This window comes from Corvus kubaryi, unplaced genomic scaffold (genome assembly GCF_017639235.1).
Source record: "Corvus kubaryi isolate FWS band 111438036 unplaced genomic scaffold, C.kubaryi_AGA036_p1.0 37354, whole genome shotgun sequence".
NCBI classification, from domain to species: domain Eukaryota; kingdom Metazoa; phylum Chordata; class Aves; order Passeriformes; family Corvidae; genus Corvus; species Corvus kubaryi.
Window position 1 is genome coordinate 12,934,557 of NW_024581116.1, and position 15,566 is coordinate 12,950,122.

General features: G+C 45.9%; 1 protein-coding gene across 2 annotated transcripts in view; it reads right to left on the reverse strand.

Annotated features, from left to right (window-relative positions):
* Positions 1 to 15,566, reverse strand: part of HPCAL1 (hippocalcin like 1) — a 48,357-nt gene that overhangs the window by 15,085 nt on the left and 17,706 nt on the right. The window contains exon 1 of one of the 2 annotated variants that reach the window (XM_042033020.1): positions 11,072 to 11,096. The exons of the other annotated variant lie outside the window; for it this stretch is intronic. The gene's annotated coding sequence lies outside the window, so the exon portion shown is untranslated. Of the gene's footprint in view, positions 1 to 11,071; positions 11,097 to 15,566 lie in introns of those variants that run through there. 2 annotated transcript variants of the gene reach the window in all.

A 15,566-nucleotide genomic window follows, 5' to 3' on the forward strand; every position in this document is an offset into this window, starting at 1 on the left:
CACCTCAGCTTCCATCATTAAAAATGGGAGAATTATCTCAAGAAACCAGCAGACGAAACCATATGATTTTATGACTAGTTCCTCTAAAATCCATACAAAAATGGGCACCACCCCTTCATTGAGCTGCCAGAGACAGCACAGGCAGGACTCTCCCAGCAGTCAAGACCAAGAGGAGGCTGGTGCAGCAGCATGGGCAGGACACTCCCACTCCCAGCCCATACACTTAGTGGCTGCAACTTCCATTAATCCTGAACACTCAAGAGTTTGATTTGCTCTTAAGTGCATTCACTATAAATTATGCAGAAGAACAATATGACACTCTGTCTCCAAGAAAGGGAGTGTTCCATATCAGAGGAGAAAGAAGAGACAATAGTATTTTTAAGGGCACCAAGAACAGCCCTATGAAAATCCTTTCTCTCCTGGCATTTCTGTGTAGGATTAAACACTTCAATGCAAATCATCTTGGAAGCAAACCATGCAATCTGCACTCAAGACATCATTTTTCTCATTAACCTCCACCACAGGGCTCCATCCCCAGCAATACCCACACCAAATGTGCTTTTCTGAGCGCTGCGGGTGAGGGCTGCCTGGAGCTGAGCCTCTGTTAGCAGGCTGGGTAAGAAGCAAATGGAAAATCAAATCACGCTGAATTTTATATCTAAGTGATGCCATTAGTTGCCAAATGGGTGCATTTTCCTCCCTAACTGGGTATAGTAACAGGAAGGAGATGTGATGGTTTTGAAGCAGGAAGCATCCCAACAGGCGTGGGATGAGGACAGCTGACCTCCACCTGAGACCACATATGGGGCACATCCTGTCCCACCGCCTTGGTGCCGCATTGGTGAAGGTCTCGATTGCAAAAACAGGAAATGTGCCTTCTCTCAACAGTGATGTTGAAGATGGACATTCATGTTCACATGAGGAGAAGGGGATGGGGGAGAAAACCTACTCCTGATACCCCCTTTAAAATCACTCTCTCAGATGAACAGATGTTCATGAACTTCATTTCAGCAAATGCTAAAAAGAGCACCTAATCTATAAGGTTTTACTATATCAAGCCATAGACAGATAAGCTTTCCTGGCTATGGCCACACCAGGATACTGACCTCAGCCACTTTGTAACCCCCTAATTTATCACTCTGGTCTCTGCAAAGACCCTAAACTACACCTGGTATCAACTATTAGTCTGCTCCACTTCTAAAAGGGCTAAAAAAATCCTACTAAACCAAATTCTGCATCTTTTGCAAACCAAGATCCACGCAACATCCACACCAGGCGGGCATTTTGGGTTTTTTTCCTTTTAATTTCCCTTCCCCAAGGATAACATTATCTATTTTTCTGGAAACTTTCAGCAACTTTTCTGCAGGAGAAGAAGGTATCCTGTGCAAGAAACCGTGTCAACAAGATCTTTCCGTAAATGCAACATTTGCGTAAGATCAACACAATAATTTATCATTTATTTTTCCTCTTGAAAGGAACAGGAAAAAAGTGTTTAAAGGCTGCGGCAGTGGTTAAAAGGAGAGCTCCGATGGTGGAGGATGGTGCAGGAATTGAAAGTTTCTGAAGTGATGCTTTCTCCTGGAGTGTGCACATATCTTTCAGCACACAACAGCAAGGCCGCGTCCCTTTGCCTTCAAGCCTGCTAACAGCTCTTTGTTGGCACTACATATGTTGAAAAGCGAAGGCCAGCAAACGTACCACCCTTAGGGTCAGAGGAGTCAGTTCTACAGCTGATATAGATGTTTGGAGTCACACTGGCATTGGGGAAGAGGTTCCTGCCAGAGGAAGATGAAGTTTGATCTGTTCAGCTGAAGGCAGTCTGGACCATGGAAGAACCAGGTAAATCCTCCAACTGGCACCTGCCCTGACTGAGCCTGCCATTCAGACTCTTCTTCCCCCTGCAAACACAGGCATGATCCTGCTGCTGGACTTCTCTGTGATAAACGCAGCATAACAGAAATAATCCCACATTTCCCCACCCCTGCTCTGAAGTAGGCAGTAGTACCTTAAAAGCATTTTAGGCTCTCGCATTTTTGTGGTTAACACTATTTTTTTAGCCTCTTGACCCTCTATTGCAGAGATTATGACTTGTCAGACCTATTTTGAGACCTCCTTTAAGTTTCACAACTAAAACTCAGTGGCAAGAATCAGACAGACTACCAAAGAAAGGTCGACCCTCATATTTCCTCTGCAACACTGACATTTCCAACTGCAGGAGGGATGGTGGGGCAGGGTAGACAGATGGCCATTTATATATCCCATAGCCCAGGACAGAGCTCTTCAGCATTTTGGTGCCGAAACTGTGTTTTGGAAGAGGAGAGGAGCCGCAGCTAAGGATGACCCCGCTGAACAATAGCACACAGCCCTGGAGTGCTGGGTTTTGGAGCGACTCCAAGCAGGGTGGGACTGTAAGAAAGTGGACAAAAGCTTTGGATAGAGATCTACAGGGAGGAAGCACTTCCTACTTCCTCCACAGAAAGGACCAGGGCTTTAAATAAACCTACTCCTGAGCTCTGCTGAAAACCAAAAGGGTTGCTGCTGGAAGAAAGTCCTGTCTGGCTGGGACCCGGCTGAAGGCTGATGAGGCTCTCCCCCAGGGAATGCAGCCGCTCTGCTGCAGTTCCCAACATGCTGGTGGCAAGAGGGGGAGGCCTGGGCTGCCCACAGTCTCATTGTGACCGGTATCATCTAGACAAAGAAGCCTGTAAAACCTCAAGACAGGGCTCTCAGCTCTGCCACCAAAGCTGCAGAGCCAGACTTGTCCCTCAAGCGCATCTTTTGATGAAAAAGGTAAATAAAAGTGTACATTCACACTTTACAATGCCATTTCAACATCATGCTATTTCTCAGACCCATTTACCTTCTAGCCCTTTCTTGTATGGCCTATAGGGCTGCAGCAGCACCTTTATTCTGATGGACAGAGACATTCAACCTGCTCCATTCCCCCCAGCTCTTTCCTACCCTGCCCACCTCTGCAGCCACATGGGATCTTCCCCCCTTGCCTCCTTCCTGCCTCTCACATGGTCCCACACTTAGACCATGAACATGGGATCCAGGGTTGGGCTATAGGTTGGGCAACAGTACTGATGAGCCAATGACTGGCACTGACAAAAAATCACCCCCCTCCTAACAAATACCAATGGAATATTTACTCTGCCTGGATGTAACAGAATCAGATCCTAAATACAGTAATACATACTTGTAAAGCATCCAGATCTTTCCTCTGTACAATACCACATGAATTATCTTATCCATCCATTTTAGTGTACATATTCAGTTATAATAACCCTCATCTTCCCTGTTCTCCACCCTGAGCACTGGCCCACAGCAAGAAGCCTGCTTGTTGTTTTTCAACCTGTCCTTAGTCTACTAGAGTGCCCATTGCTTACAGCCCAAAAGAAGACGACTTGTGCTGTGCCAAAATTGCTAAAATTTACATCTCAGATATTTTTAATGGTCTGGAAGACTTAATAACAGAAAATAAGGGAGAGAAGGAAGGAAACCACAGGTTTGGAAAATATCAGGCTCGACAGATTAAGAAGCAATGTGGAAAAAATATACTCCAACTTACATTCTCAAAACAAAAACAAAAACTAAGCTATAGGCAGGTCAGAAAGAACTGAGTTGTGCACACATTTCTGCTACAGTAAGAAATGGCATTGCTCTGAAATGGGATCAAATAAGCAAACTTCACATTCCTGGAGGAAAAAATTATTTCATCAATGGCTTGTCACAAAGAAATTACCCACCAGTTTGGAACATCTCTGATATTGACCTGCTGAGACAACCATTGAAACTGCACTTGGTCCAAATTTGGGAGAAGAAGTTATCAACTCCTGTCCTGCTTTACAAAGGAGTGAAAGAGTCAAAACTATTTCTTGTAGCAATTATCTGCCAGGCTCTAGCTTCACTGGACAGCAAACTACTCTCAATAAATGTACTGTTCTTAAAAAGTTCCTGGATTTTCTCTACTAATTCATACCCCATGGCAATCTGGTGAGCACCCAGCTGAGGTGACTCTGTTGGGCTGAAATAAGGCAAAGTGCAGTAAGAAGCAGCCCATGCCAACACCAAATTTGCAGTCAAGAGTGAGAGGGGCAAACCTGCTCAAGTGCCAGCCCTGGAGGAGTGGCATATCCACCACTGGCATGCACTGAAGCAAAGATGCTGAATGCCACTGTTCCTGCAAATTCAACATGGCAATTACAGTTTATTTCTCTACTTCTTGTTTCCAAGCTATCCTAATGTCCTATCAGCTTTTGTTACTCAGCTTTGTCCTAATGGCTTCTGTACAGAGCTATGTCAGAGTGGATGTATCTTAATATACTTGTACTTTAATGCAGTCAATACTCATTATTTTCAATATTCCTGAAGATGAGCTGCTCCTTTAGGTAAAACTATGTTCAGGCCCTGATATGGCAGATGTAGCATCACTCACTGACTTTCTTCCTGAGATTTATCCCAAAAGCCAGACAGGCTTTGCTCCCACCACCCCAGTCAAGGCCTCATTCCTGTACTGGCTCAAAATCATCTTCTAACTTGAGCTCAAATGTATTCAGTGCTGGCGACCACATCTGCCCTGGTCCCAACACCGTCTTCTCTGGAACTTCCCCTCTGCTACACACATGGATAGAAGGCCATCAGTCCCACATCAGCCTTGGCTTCCCTGGCTTAACTGACCAGGTTCTTCTTGCCTCCTCTCAGACACACAGTGTCCTTTCCCCGTGTCACAGAAATCCTCCCCTGCACTTAGTGCAGTGACAGCCTCCTGACCTCGGCACCGCACGCACCATCTGAACACCAAGTTTCCTTATCTGCACTGGGAACTCATCCAAGAAGGGGATTTGCCTTTTGACCTTAGTGCCTTGGGTCAATCTGTGTTCAGCTCTGCCTGGGCTCTCCTCCACACTTCCAGTGAGCAGCTTCTCTCCTGTTCAGGGACAGACTTTCCCTATGTTTCACGCCTTTTCTGTGCCTGCCATCCTCAGGGATACCCTGCTCTCTCAGAATGACATCCCCATCTTCCATGCTGATGGCAAATGGCAGTGTCACGGCACCAGATACATTACCTGTGCTTCCCCAAATGTGGAGCTTCAAAACCCATCCACTGAGAAGGTCTAATGAATGAGATGTAAAATTCAGAGGAAAAATAATGTCAAGAAGTAAGTGATCCAGCACATTACTGGAACATCTCCATGTATAAAATCTAGTACTACAAGTCATACAAGGATTTTTCCAGTTTCTTCTCCAGCTCTCAGTGTCAGGTGAATGAGGAGGACCATTTCTACCACTCATCCAGTGCGTGAACAGGGAATAATAACCTATTTGTTTTATAAACAAAACAGTAGGGTTGTACAAAGCCAACCAACCAAATGTTACCACACCCTCAACTAGGGGAGACCACAATCACTCTCTATTTGCTATTCAGTAGGATATGTCTACTACATACGTGTATTTCTATTTTACTCAAAATATAGTTGGGGTTTTTTCCTCATAAAGGGTGAGATTCAGATCTGGCACGTCAGAGGGGCAGCTGAAACAAACAAAAAGGCCATCAGGCAGTTTGCCCTGAAAATACAGTAAAAAAATCCCCTTTACTAAGCAGTAAAAAAGGTGACTGAAAACACCCCTGAATGCTACAAGCAGGCTGCAGCCCACTTGGAGTGTGAGGAGCCTCGGGATCCACTGAAGGGGCAGTGGAAGGAGTTCAGCAAATGTTCATGCACACTGGGTGCCTGTAGTCAAAGACAGATTTGCTGCTGAGAAAAGCACTTTTTTTCCCTTTTTAAAGAAATTTTACATCAAAAGAAGTGTGTCTTTGCTGCTCTAACCCATGGGTGAGCCCACAGGGATCGAGCACAATCCTTCCCCTAGCTTCAAGCAGCACTCGCACCAGAGCAACACAACATGACCTTCTGCAAACCAGAAACCTCTGGACTGGATCACTGTGCAAGCCAATGGATGGGGAGAAACTGTGCAAAAATACCCCAAGTTTGCCAGAACTTTGGGCTGTGCCATAATGGCGTTTGGATGCACACTGGGGCATGCAGGCAGCCGTGGCCAGGCACAGGTCTGCGCAGCGGGGCACTCACTCCGAGGGCCCATCACTGCTGACATGTGAGTCGTGAAACATGTCTCAGCATGCCACTGAATAAAACTTGTGTGTGCACATAAAACACCCCATATATTGGCTTTTCCTATGGAAAGCGACTGCTTCTCCACCAACACTGCCCTTTCCAGCAGGGAGGAAGCTGCAGCAGCACATTCCTGGAGGCTGCACCACGAACCCCCAGGGGCTGCTGGGAGCACCTCAGACAAAGCTTACAGAGCTCCTCAAAAACAGAGCGCCACTCTCTACCCACAAATAACCCCACTAAAACACATCCAATTTCTTGCTGCTGCTGTTGCTACCAGCATTTCCAAGCCTGCAGCTTTCCAGGAGAAATCCATGGCATGCACACACACCAGACCGTGCTACATTTGACAAGAGTAGCCTGGTTTCAAGCATCCATAGAAGCAGTGGGAGCTCCCATTTTTTCACTAGGAGCACATCTTAGGCTAGTACAAATTAAGGTTAACCAGTGGCAAAGCCTGCTGCTCCAGCTCTGCAAGGGGGATCACACCTGCCAGTGGCTGCCCCAACAAAAAAGCAGGATGCTGGAGGGCTCCTGCTGTGATGCAGAGAAGTGGCAGCTGAGATCTTGCTTCTGCTGTGCCAGGCACCATGGACGGGGCCAAAAAGAGCCTGTTGCTGCGCCAAAAAGTGGGTAATTTAAGCTGAAAGGTAGATGATGGGACTTCCCTGCTTTGCCAGGCAGCTGGCTGCAGAAACACATTTTGCAGCAGCAAACATCACCCGGCACCAATGAGATGGAGAGTCCTTTCAAGTCAGTCCTTAGCAGGTCTAAAGATGGGCTAGAGACAGAGGAGCTGTCTGATAAATGGCAGTGCTTGGCAAGCCAAAACCAAAAAATATGTGCTTCCTCTCTCTCAAAAGGTTATGGTCCTTTTTCCTACTGCTGCCTCCCAGTCCATTAAATATCATTAAATTTACCCTGACTGAAAATATTAGAGGTCTCATGTCTTAAACTTGCAAGAACATTTTTTCCACTCAGAGGAATTTTGCTTACCTTCATCAAGCAGTAGTGCCAACAATTGTTAAAGTACAGTATAAATATCAGCCCTTGCCAGTAAACAAATGCAAATTTTGGCACCAGATCACAATGAAATAATCACATAATCACAGAACGGTGTGAGTCAGAAGGGACCTTTACAGATCACCCAGTTCAACCCCCTGCCATGGTCAGGGACACCTTACACCAGACAAGGTTGCTCAAAGCTCTATCCAACATGGCCTTGAACATTTCAAGCGATGGGGTATCCACAACTCTGGGCAACTTCTTCCAGGTTCTCACCACCCTGACAGTAAATTTCTTCCTTATATCCAATCTAAACTTATCCACTTTCAGTCTAAAGCCATCACCCCTTGTCTTGTCACTACAGGCCCCTGAAAATACCCCACCTTTCTCCATCTCTTTTATAAGCCTCTTTGTATTGAAAGACTGCAATGAGGTCTCCTTGGAGCCTTCTCCAGGCTGAACAACTCCAACTCTTTCAGCCTTTCCTCATAGGAGAGGAGCTCCATCCCTGTGACCATCTTCATGACCCCCCTCTGCACTCGCTCCAACAGGTCCATGTCCTTTCCTGTGCTGAACGCTCCTGAGCTGGACACAGTGGCCGGGTGAGGTCTCATCAGAGTAGAGGGGCAGGAACACCTCCCTCATACATGTCAACACCTTGCATGGAAAAGCCCAGCTGAGGAATACCAACATGGATTGAGCAATCCTGCCTGAGGGAATGAAGAATGTATGCACAGCTATGGACCACAATAGTTAGAAACTCCATTTCCATGCTTTACTATTTGTATTTAACAAACTAAAACCCTAAGTGCGAAACTGAAGGTTCAGTGACAACTCATACTAAACATATTAACTACTCAGATTATTAAAACACTCAAGAGCTGCTTTACTTCCTTCTGTGTATGCTCTACTAATCTCTACACTTCTCTCAGTCTGATAAAGCAATTAAAAAAAATCCATTTCACTTTCAGTTTCTGACCAGAGAAAGCACCATGGGTTCACAAGCTATCAGGATTTTTTTTAATGAGAAATGTTATTCTCCATATACTTTCATTAAATAATCCCAGTGAGTTTAGGTATGAAACAGATCTGCAAAATTAAATAGGCAAGAATGTAAACTTGGTGCCTCTGCCTCAAAACACTTCCAGCCTCACCTAAGGAGTGACTTGGCTGAAGAGCTATTTATTGGAACAAAGAGGCTGAGTGGTGCAGGAGTGGCAAGGAGGGCAGGGAGTGTAATACCTAAGCCAGTTATGTAAGCGGGGAAGCACGGGGTGAAAGGACGGGAGGACTCTGCGGGACGCGTGGCAGCCAGCCTGGCAAAGCTCATAAGGAGCTTTGGCAGGAGCCGGCTGCCCCGCTGCTGGGGCAGGTGACACAAGCCAGGCTCCAGCACCCGGGCGGCAGGACCCAGCCCCACACCCCGAGCCACAGACGCAGTGCTTTGCTGCTGGGCTTTCTGCTCATGGGGCACAAAAGTGGAGCCCGTGGGATGCTGGGGAAAACAACAACAGGGCTTTGGTGCTTTCTCTGCCATCTATTTCAGGTTTTAATGCTGGTTTTGCTTTTTTCCCCCCTGGATTCGCTGCTGAAGTGCCCACGGACAATGAGACTATTGAGCATTTACTACAGCGTGAGATTAGTTTGGGTTTCAGTTTCTGCTGAGCCAGCTCATTTCCTTCCACATTCTTACAGGAACAGATGCTAAAATATAAAAGGGCAGTCAGCATCATAAAGGCAGAAAAAGGAAAACCCTTCATACAACAGCATGAAGTTAAAAATACTTTTTCACAGCTTTAGCCAGAGCCATTCAATAGCTTGCTCTGCCATCTAATTACATTACATTAAAGAGACAAAAGATTATTATTTTTTCCTAAGAGCAACAAAGCCACAAACACATACACAGCTCAAAATATCAAAAACCCAACCAAACATCCAACAACAAAACTGGCCAAACGGGCCAGATTAAAAGAAGTGTTCAAGGGAGCTAAACAGAAAAATTAGTTTTGTCCCCTCCCATCATGCATGACTGCAGCGCTGCCTTCAGACACCAATTCAGTTGCTGCAGCAATTAGTCACAAAATTCAAGGGGAGTTAAAACTGCCAGATACACCGAAGAGCATCCCTGTGCTAGAATCAGTTCTTTCCCCTGAGGCAAACCAAGCAGATGGACAACCTGCAGATCACAAAAAGCCATAAGCCATCCCTGGGCTGCAACAGCAGCAAGGATGAGGTGATGGCAGCCCTTGCTAAACAAACACCCGGCCCTCGTGCCACCGTTCCAGTCAATGCAGGAGCACCTCTTCCCTTGGAGCATCTCTTCCCTGGGAGCTTTGGTGCTCAATGGCCACAGCCCAGGGCCTTACAGCAGAGACAGAGCCACCAGGGCTGGTACTCTCTTTTGGGAAAAAGTAGGTGGAAAGAAACCCAGATTGCCTAATTGCACCACACCAGCCACGTTTCTCTTTCCACAAAGTTACATCCATCAACTTTATTCTTGCTCAGAAAAGTCCCAAGCATGGCAAGATGCTTCCCCATGCAGCTCTGACATTCAGATGGTTTGCCAGCTAGATGGGCAACTTGCAATCCCTCCAGGCACTGTTTAAAGTACCTTTTACACACAGATGTAATATCCATTATCCTATAATGTCTTTAAAATGCTTCTCATTAGCCACCCCAGATGTGGAAGCCACTACTTGGCAAGCCCACACCTTCCTGATACTACTCCACCAGCCCATAGCTGAACCTGCAAAGCTCCTGCAAGCTGTGGAAAAATACATTGAAACAGGCCAGAAAACTGAGATCACAAAGGACCAAAGCCACTGATTCCCCCATCAGGTTGCTTCACTGCTTGGTGCAAATTTTTCCAGGAGGTTTCTAAGCCTCTGAGAACTACCAAGCTGTGAAGTATAAATACACAATGTAAATACAGAGACATTGATAGGACTAATAACATGAAATCACTGATAAAATTTAGGATTGTCAGACCAATCTTTCCAAATCATTAGCTTCGGGATTTAAGACAAGTGAGGCAGGTTCATGGAGGCTCAAACAAGGTAGAGTAAAGCAAATTTAGCTCACATGGATAACATAAATATCCCTGCTGGCAGCTTGGACCAGAACCAGGCTCCACAACACCTTACTGACCACAGCCTCAGGGAATTTCAATCCTGCCTCTAAAGAGCAGAGAAAATGATGCAATTTCCTATTGCTTTCGTCAACTTATTCATAAATGTTTTAGTATTATGAACATTTTAATCACCTGTGCATTGCCTACACCGTATCGTTAGGTTTTCTTTCAAAACAAACAAAACAAAAAAAATGTAGTATCCTTCATGCAAAAATAAACTCCCAGGGCAGCTCTTGACAAGCACAGCTCCACCATCCCTTCAGCCAGGAGATGTCTTTCTCCCTTCCCTGCAGCTCTCCCAGAAATGGCTCAGCAAACCACCCCAGCACCCACTGTTCCTCCCTGCTGGGAGAGCGAAGCCCTGTGCAGCTGGCACAGCTGGTGCCACACAGTGCCCAGTGGCTCTCAGGCCCAGTTTTGGTGCCAGTTACACCACCCTACTGCCACACTGCTGCATCAGCACAAGGGGCTGCCATCACATTATACATTTTTGATGGCTTCACTATTTCCCTGCTTGTTCACCCATTTCACCTAGACCTCTAAGCCATTCCAGACCTCCTAACTACTCTCTGGGATTTAGGGTTTAAAGCCAACCCCTTCCCTCACTGACAAAACATACACTTGGGACTGATGGAGGACCTAAACATTTGCCCCACAACAAATATTTATGGGTGTAGAGGGACTTCGCGCAGCACCCCAAGCAAGACAGACACCAGCTGACTGCAGTGTCACCCCCCGGAACCCAGAGAAGGGACAGCCCCACATTACCAGCCCCACTCCTCAGTGGCTGCCCTGTACTCACCCCCTCACCTCACCCCTCCAGATGCCCTGGGCTCAGGCAGGGGGGTCTCCAGGCTGGACTGGCCACCCCATCCCTTCAGCTGCTCCTTCACAGCCCTGTGTGAACCAGGAAGTAGAGGCGAGCCAGCAGTTTATTTTTAACTTTTTTTTCCTCCCGTAAATAAAAAGCTAAACCACATGCATAAACCACATGTTCGCACTAACTCCACCCAGTGACGGGTTTTACATTTTGCATCCTTCCAACACTCAAAATTCCTGGGCAATGATGTAGAGCAGACATCACCCCACAGATTTCCATTACACCCCTCAGTATCCCTGTTCCTACACTGGCAAAATAACTCTGAATTAAGTCTCTCCACAAAGCAGGCAAAGCCTGAAGAGAGAGCTCAGTGAGGGTGACTCTGCTCTCAGCCTGTCTCCCCCTTTCCCTCCCTCCCCAAAACCATCCAGGACATCCAGGAGCACTGGCAGAAGTTGCAGCTCACACTTCCAAAGCTTTGGAGAAAGAAGAGCTAGTGTGGGATTATGAGACCCCTCCCACAAGTTAAAGCACAGCTCTGAATCCCTACTAACCAGAAGTTGGCTCTTGCTTCCCTTCTGCAGCTCCTCAGACATCATTGCTTGTAACATCATATAAATAAGTTACAGGATCTCAAGTGACGCCCCAAATTTTAGTTTCAGAGGTGCAGGCAGGTGGAAAGAGTTAAAGGGTTTCCCAGCAGCTGGTAGTTTTGCAGTCTACAGGTTGAATTTTTGGAGCTAGTAGGAGACTACCCATTCACCATGGGAACTTTTGGTACAGCACTTAAGCTTCCCTCAAAGTTAAAATAAAAAGTTGAAAGATCCCCTGTTTTTTCCAAAATGTCTATTGAAATTTCACTTTCTTTAAAAGGAAGGGGGGCACTAGGTCAGTACACACATACCTACACCTTGAGCAGCAAGACCTCTGAATCAAAGAGACAAAAACCTTCAAGAAGCAAATACATTAACACAAGACCCAGTTTGTGCCCACAGTCTGATGAGGCTACACATTCAGGCTCTAATAGCAAAATTACCTGTTTTCAACTCCTGTGCAAAGAGCAACTCCATACCAGCAGAGTGCCACTTAGACATGAACATTATTAGTACAAAAATGCCTGTTTCAGAGCTCTGAAGACACTAATTAATCACAGCACCGGCCCTATGAGTGATCATTTGCAAATGCCACACCCACTCTGCACTACCCTGACATTGCTGGCAGTGCCTCATCCTAGGCAGAAAAATGTCCTCACTGCTGCTGGATACCATACTGCTTGGACAGCAAGTGTAAGCCATTTGTTTTGATGAAAGCAAACTTGAGAGATAAAATAAGGCACTGGAAACCAATAAGAAGGCATCTGCCTCAATTTTAATATTTCCGCACTGACTTTTACCTCCAAGACAAGAAGAATTTGGTGAGTTTGCACAGCAGCTCAAGGATGGACTGGACATCTTCAAGCATTACAAGACTTGAAGATACAAGCTTTGCTCCACAACCTCAACAAGAAAAATATGTTTGTGAATATAAAAAGGTGGAAGCTAAGATGGTTGGGTCACTCCAACTACTACGTGTTCTTCTAAACTAGGATGAAAAGTAGATTCAATGCAGCCCTGCAGATACATTAATTAATTCAAAAACCTTCTGAAAAAGCTGGCAAACATTTTTTTGTATATTTTAGGAAGCAGAGCTGAAGTGGAACGTCTTCTCCCAGTCCAGCCTAACAAACACATGGTAAGATGTTGGCTTTAGGACAGCAGATTACGTTAGCTAACAACCATCCCTTGCTTCACTCTTGCTCAGCCCTCTTGGCCCATCTCAACCAGCCAAACTGGTTTTCAAAACAGCTCACTTTTGGTTGTTGCAGGTGTCATTAGCCACCTTGTTCATGCTTTATCCAATTATTTACAGTGCCCAATGAACACCCTCTGAAAATGCACCAAGGTGCCTGGTACCAAGTTTAATTTTTCCCTTGTTGAAGAACTGCAGGTTATTTTACGCAGAGCGATGGGGAGGTGTATTTGCTGGGCGAAGGGAAAGCCTTATCTTGTGCCCCATTTCCTGAAGGAGACTTGAATTTAAAGCTACTTAATTAACCAACCACACTGTGCAAGGAGCAGTGTGCTTATTGCTAGAAAGCATTGCAGAAGCACCACAGCCAGCTACAATTTCCTTGCTCTGCAGAAGCAGCATATTCCCCTTCCCACTGCCTGAGGCTCTGCCTCACCTCCCTGCCAATGGGGTGGATTTGAAACCGCAGTAACAGCAGCCCCCTGCTCCCTTCCCACACAAGACCACCCATAACAAGGCAGCTCCCTCTTGTCTCACCACAGGGGTGGGCACAGACACCCCACAGAGCAGCACCAGAGGGCTGAAACAGGCTGCCAGCCGCCTCAAGGAATGCTGGCACAGAACCCTCATGCCAAACACCGTCAAGTTCCCAAAGGAAAAGCATTTAAGTGTCAAGACCTCTCTTTCCCAGCCTCCAAAGAATCCTACAGATTTCTCCAGCAGCCCAGCTGACTGTGTTTATTGCTGCATCCTTCACTTTATGGCTCAACATATACCAGAGAGACAGCAATTCTCAGCTAATCAGATTTCTGTGCAGACTGACAAATGGCTCCCAATAAGAATATAAAAACCCAGTAAAATCAAGAGTCTCTCTAATCAACTCACTTGATGTGATGCAGTAAGCCTGTAGGAAGCTCATATACTTTGTTAACACATTGGACTGCACTTTGTGGCAGGATCTTGGGGGGCTGGAAGCAGTGGGGGGACCCCAGCCCAGGCCAGCTGCTGGAAGCAACATGTTCATCTTTGTTCTTTGTGCTCCACTCAATGCTATGTTATTTTAAAACTAATTAATGGAAATTCCTTGACATACCTTTACTGTGCTTGCCAAATGCCAAAGCTTCAAACTGCAGTGTGAACACACACTCACAAAGAAGGTTCTTGCTCCACTGCTGGATTATCCCAGCCCAGAAACTTCTTACAGGTGAATCCTTCCTATCGCCCCAGGCAGACCTGAAAAATCCATGAACTGACATTGCTGATGGGGTGCATAAATCATCTTTCCCATGAAGACTAAGTACCTTGCCTTGTTAACTGACCCTAAAGCTCTGCCACATTCTGTCCCTCCAACCTCCTGATCCTACACACTTTACCCCACAAAGCTCACTCATCATGGAGAAGAGCTTCAGAAATTTAATGACATCACTGACATATACATATGGCACCCCTCCTCTTCCCACAGTAAGGCTCATGGTGACAGCAGGGCACTGCATGCCCAGGAGTCAAACAGCTGAACCCAGTGAGTCAGGAGAAGAGGAGATGTTGTGCAGAGAGGCAGGTGGAAAATCACGACCTCCTCCTCCACAGTGGCCCTCAGCTGGTCTTAGAATATGACCAGGATTTCCAGCAAAAACACTGGTGCTCTCAGAGGTCTGGCACCCAAGCTGCTGAGCAGGTAAAGAGGACAGTGAATCTGTCAAGGTCCCTTTATTAGGTGTGAAAGAAAAACCCTGTGCACACAATACTCTAACTGAAGCTATAAATAGTCCCCTCTGCACCAAAGTTGTGCACACTGTATTGACACTGCTGAGTTAATAGGATTTCCTAGGTAGCCTGAACCAGCTTGGGCTGCTGCAGGGCAGCCTTGCTGAGCCATTTTCACAACACACGCATACCACTGTGACTGGGGGGAGCATAGGGGATAATCCCGTGTTTCAGTGTCCTGATCACACTAAGGCAGGAAAAGACTCTGAGAAACTCCTAGAGGGTCAGAATGAGTTTGCATGCACACCACAATAGGGAGAAAACTTCCAGGATGGCCTTTTAGACGCAACAAGCTTACCTCCCAGCTGCATTTCAGAACTTATTACAAACTCAATTTCTTTCTTTTTTATATTCATCCTTTTTACAGTGGTAGAGAAAGGTAAAAAACAATGCTCTAATAAAATATATAATATCATTTTTATATCAAATAATGTAAAATACTATTTTCCTACTCAAGAATATCATGTCATTTCAGTTCCTGTAAGTAATTTAAACCAGTTCTCCCACTAATGGCTCATTATTGTCTTCAAACAAATATGTAAGACAAGAATTTAAACATCTCTTATGCTACTTTATTCCTCCTAAAGAAAGCCCACCCTGTTTGGGTTACTGTCTGTTAACCTAACAGGCTAACCTGAAAACTGTTAACCAAATAATCTTTTACTGTAACATTTCCACTACATTATCTTTGCCTTTATGGTGCTTAACAGCTTGCCACTGGTGCTGGGAATCATGTCCAGGTTTTGCCCTGACCCTTTGAGCCTGTACAAGATGTATGCCCTGTCCTTGGATCCAAGGATGGGCTGCGCTGCCGAGCCTATGCCCGCCTTTCCGGGTACAACCACAGTATTGCTTCACCCAGCCCTGCCTCATCACTTCCATCACCTGATAAAGCACTCCAAAACCTGTCCAGTGATCTGCTATG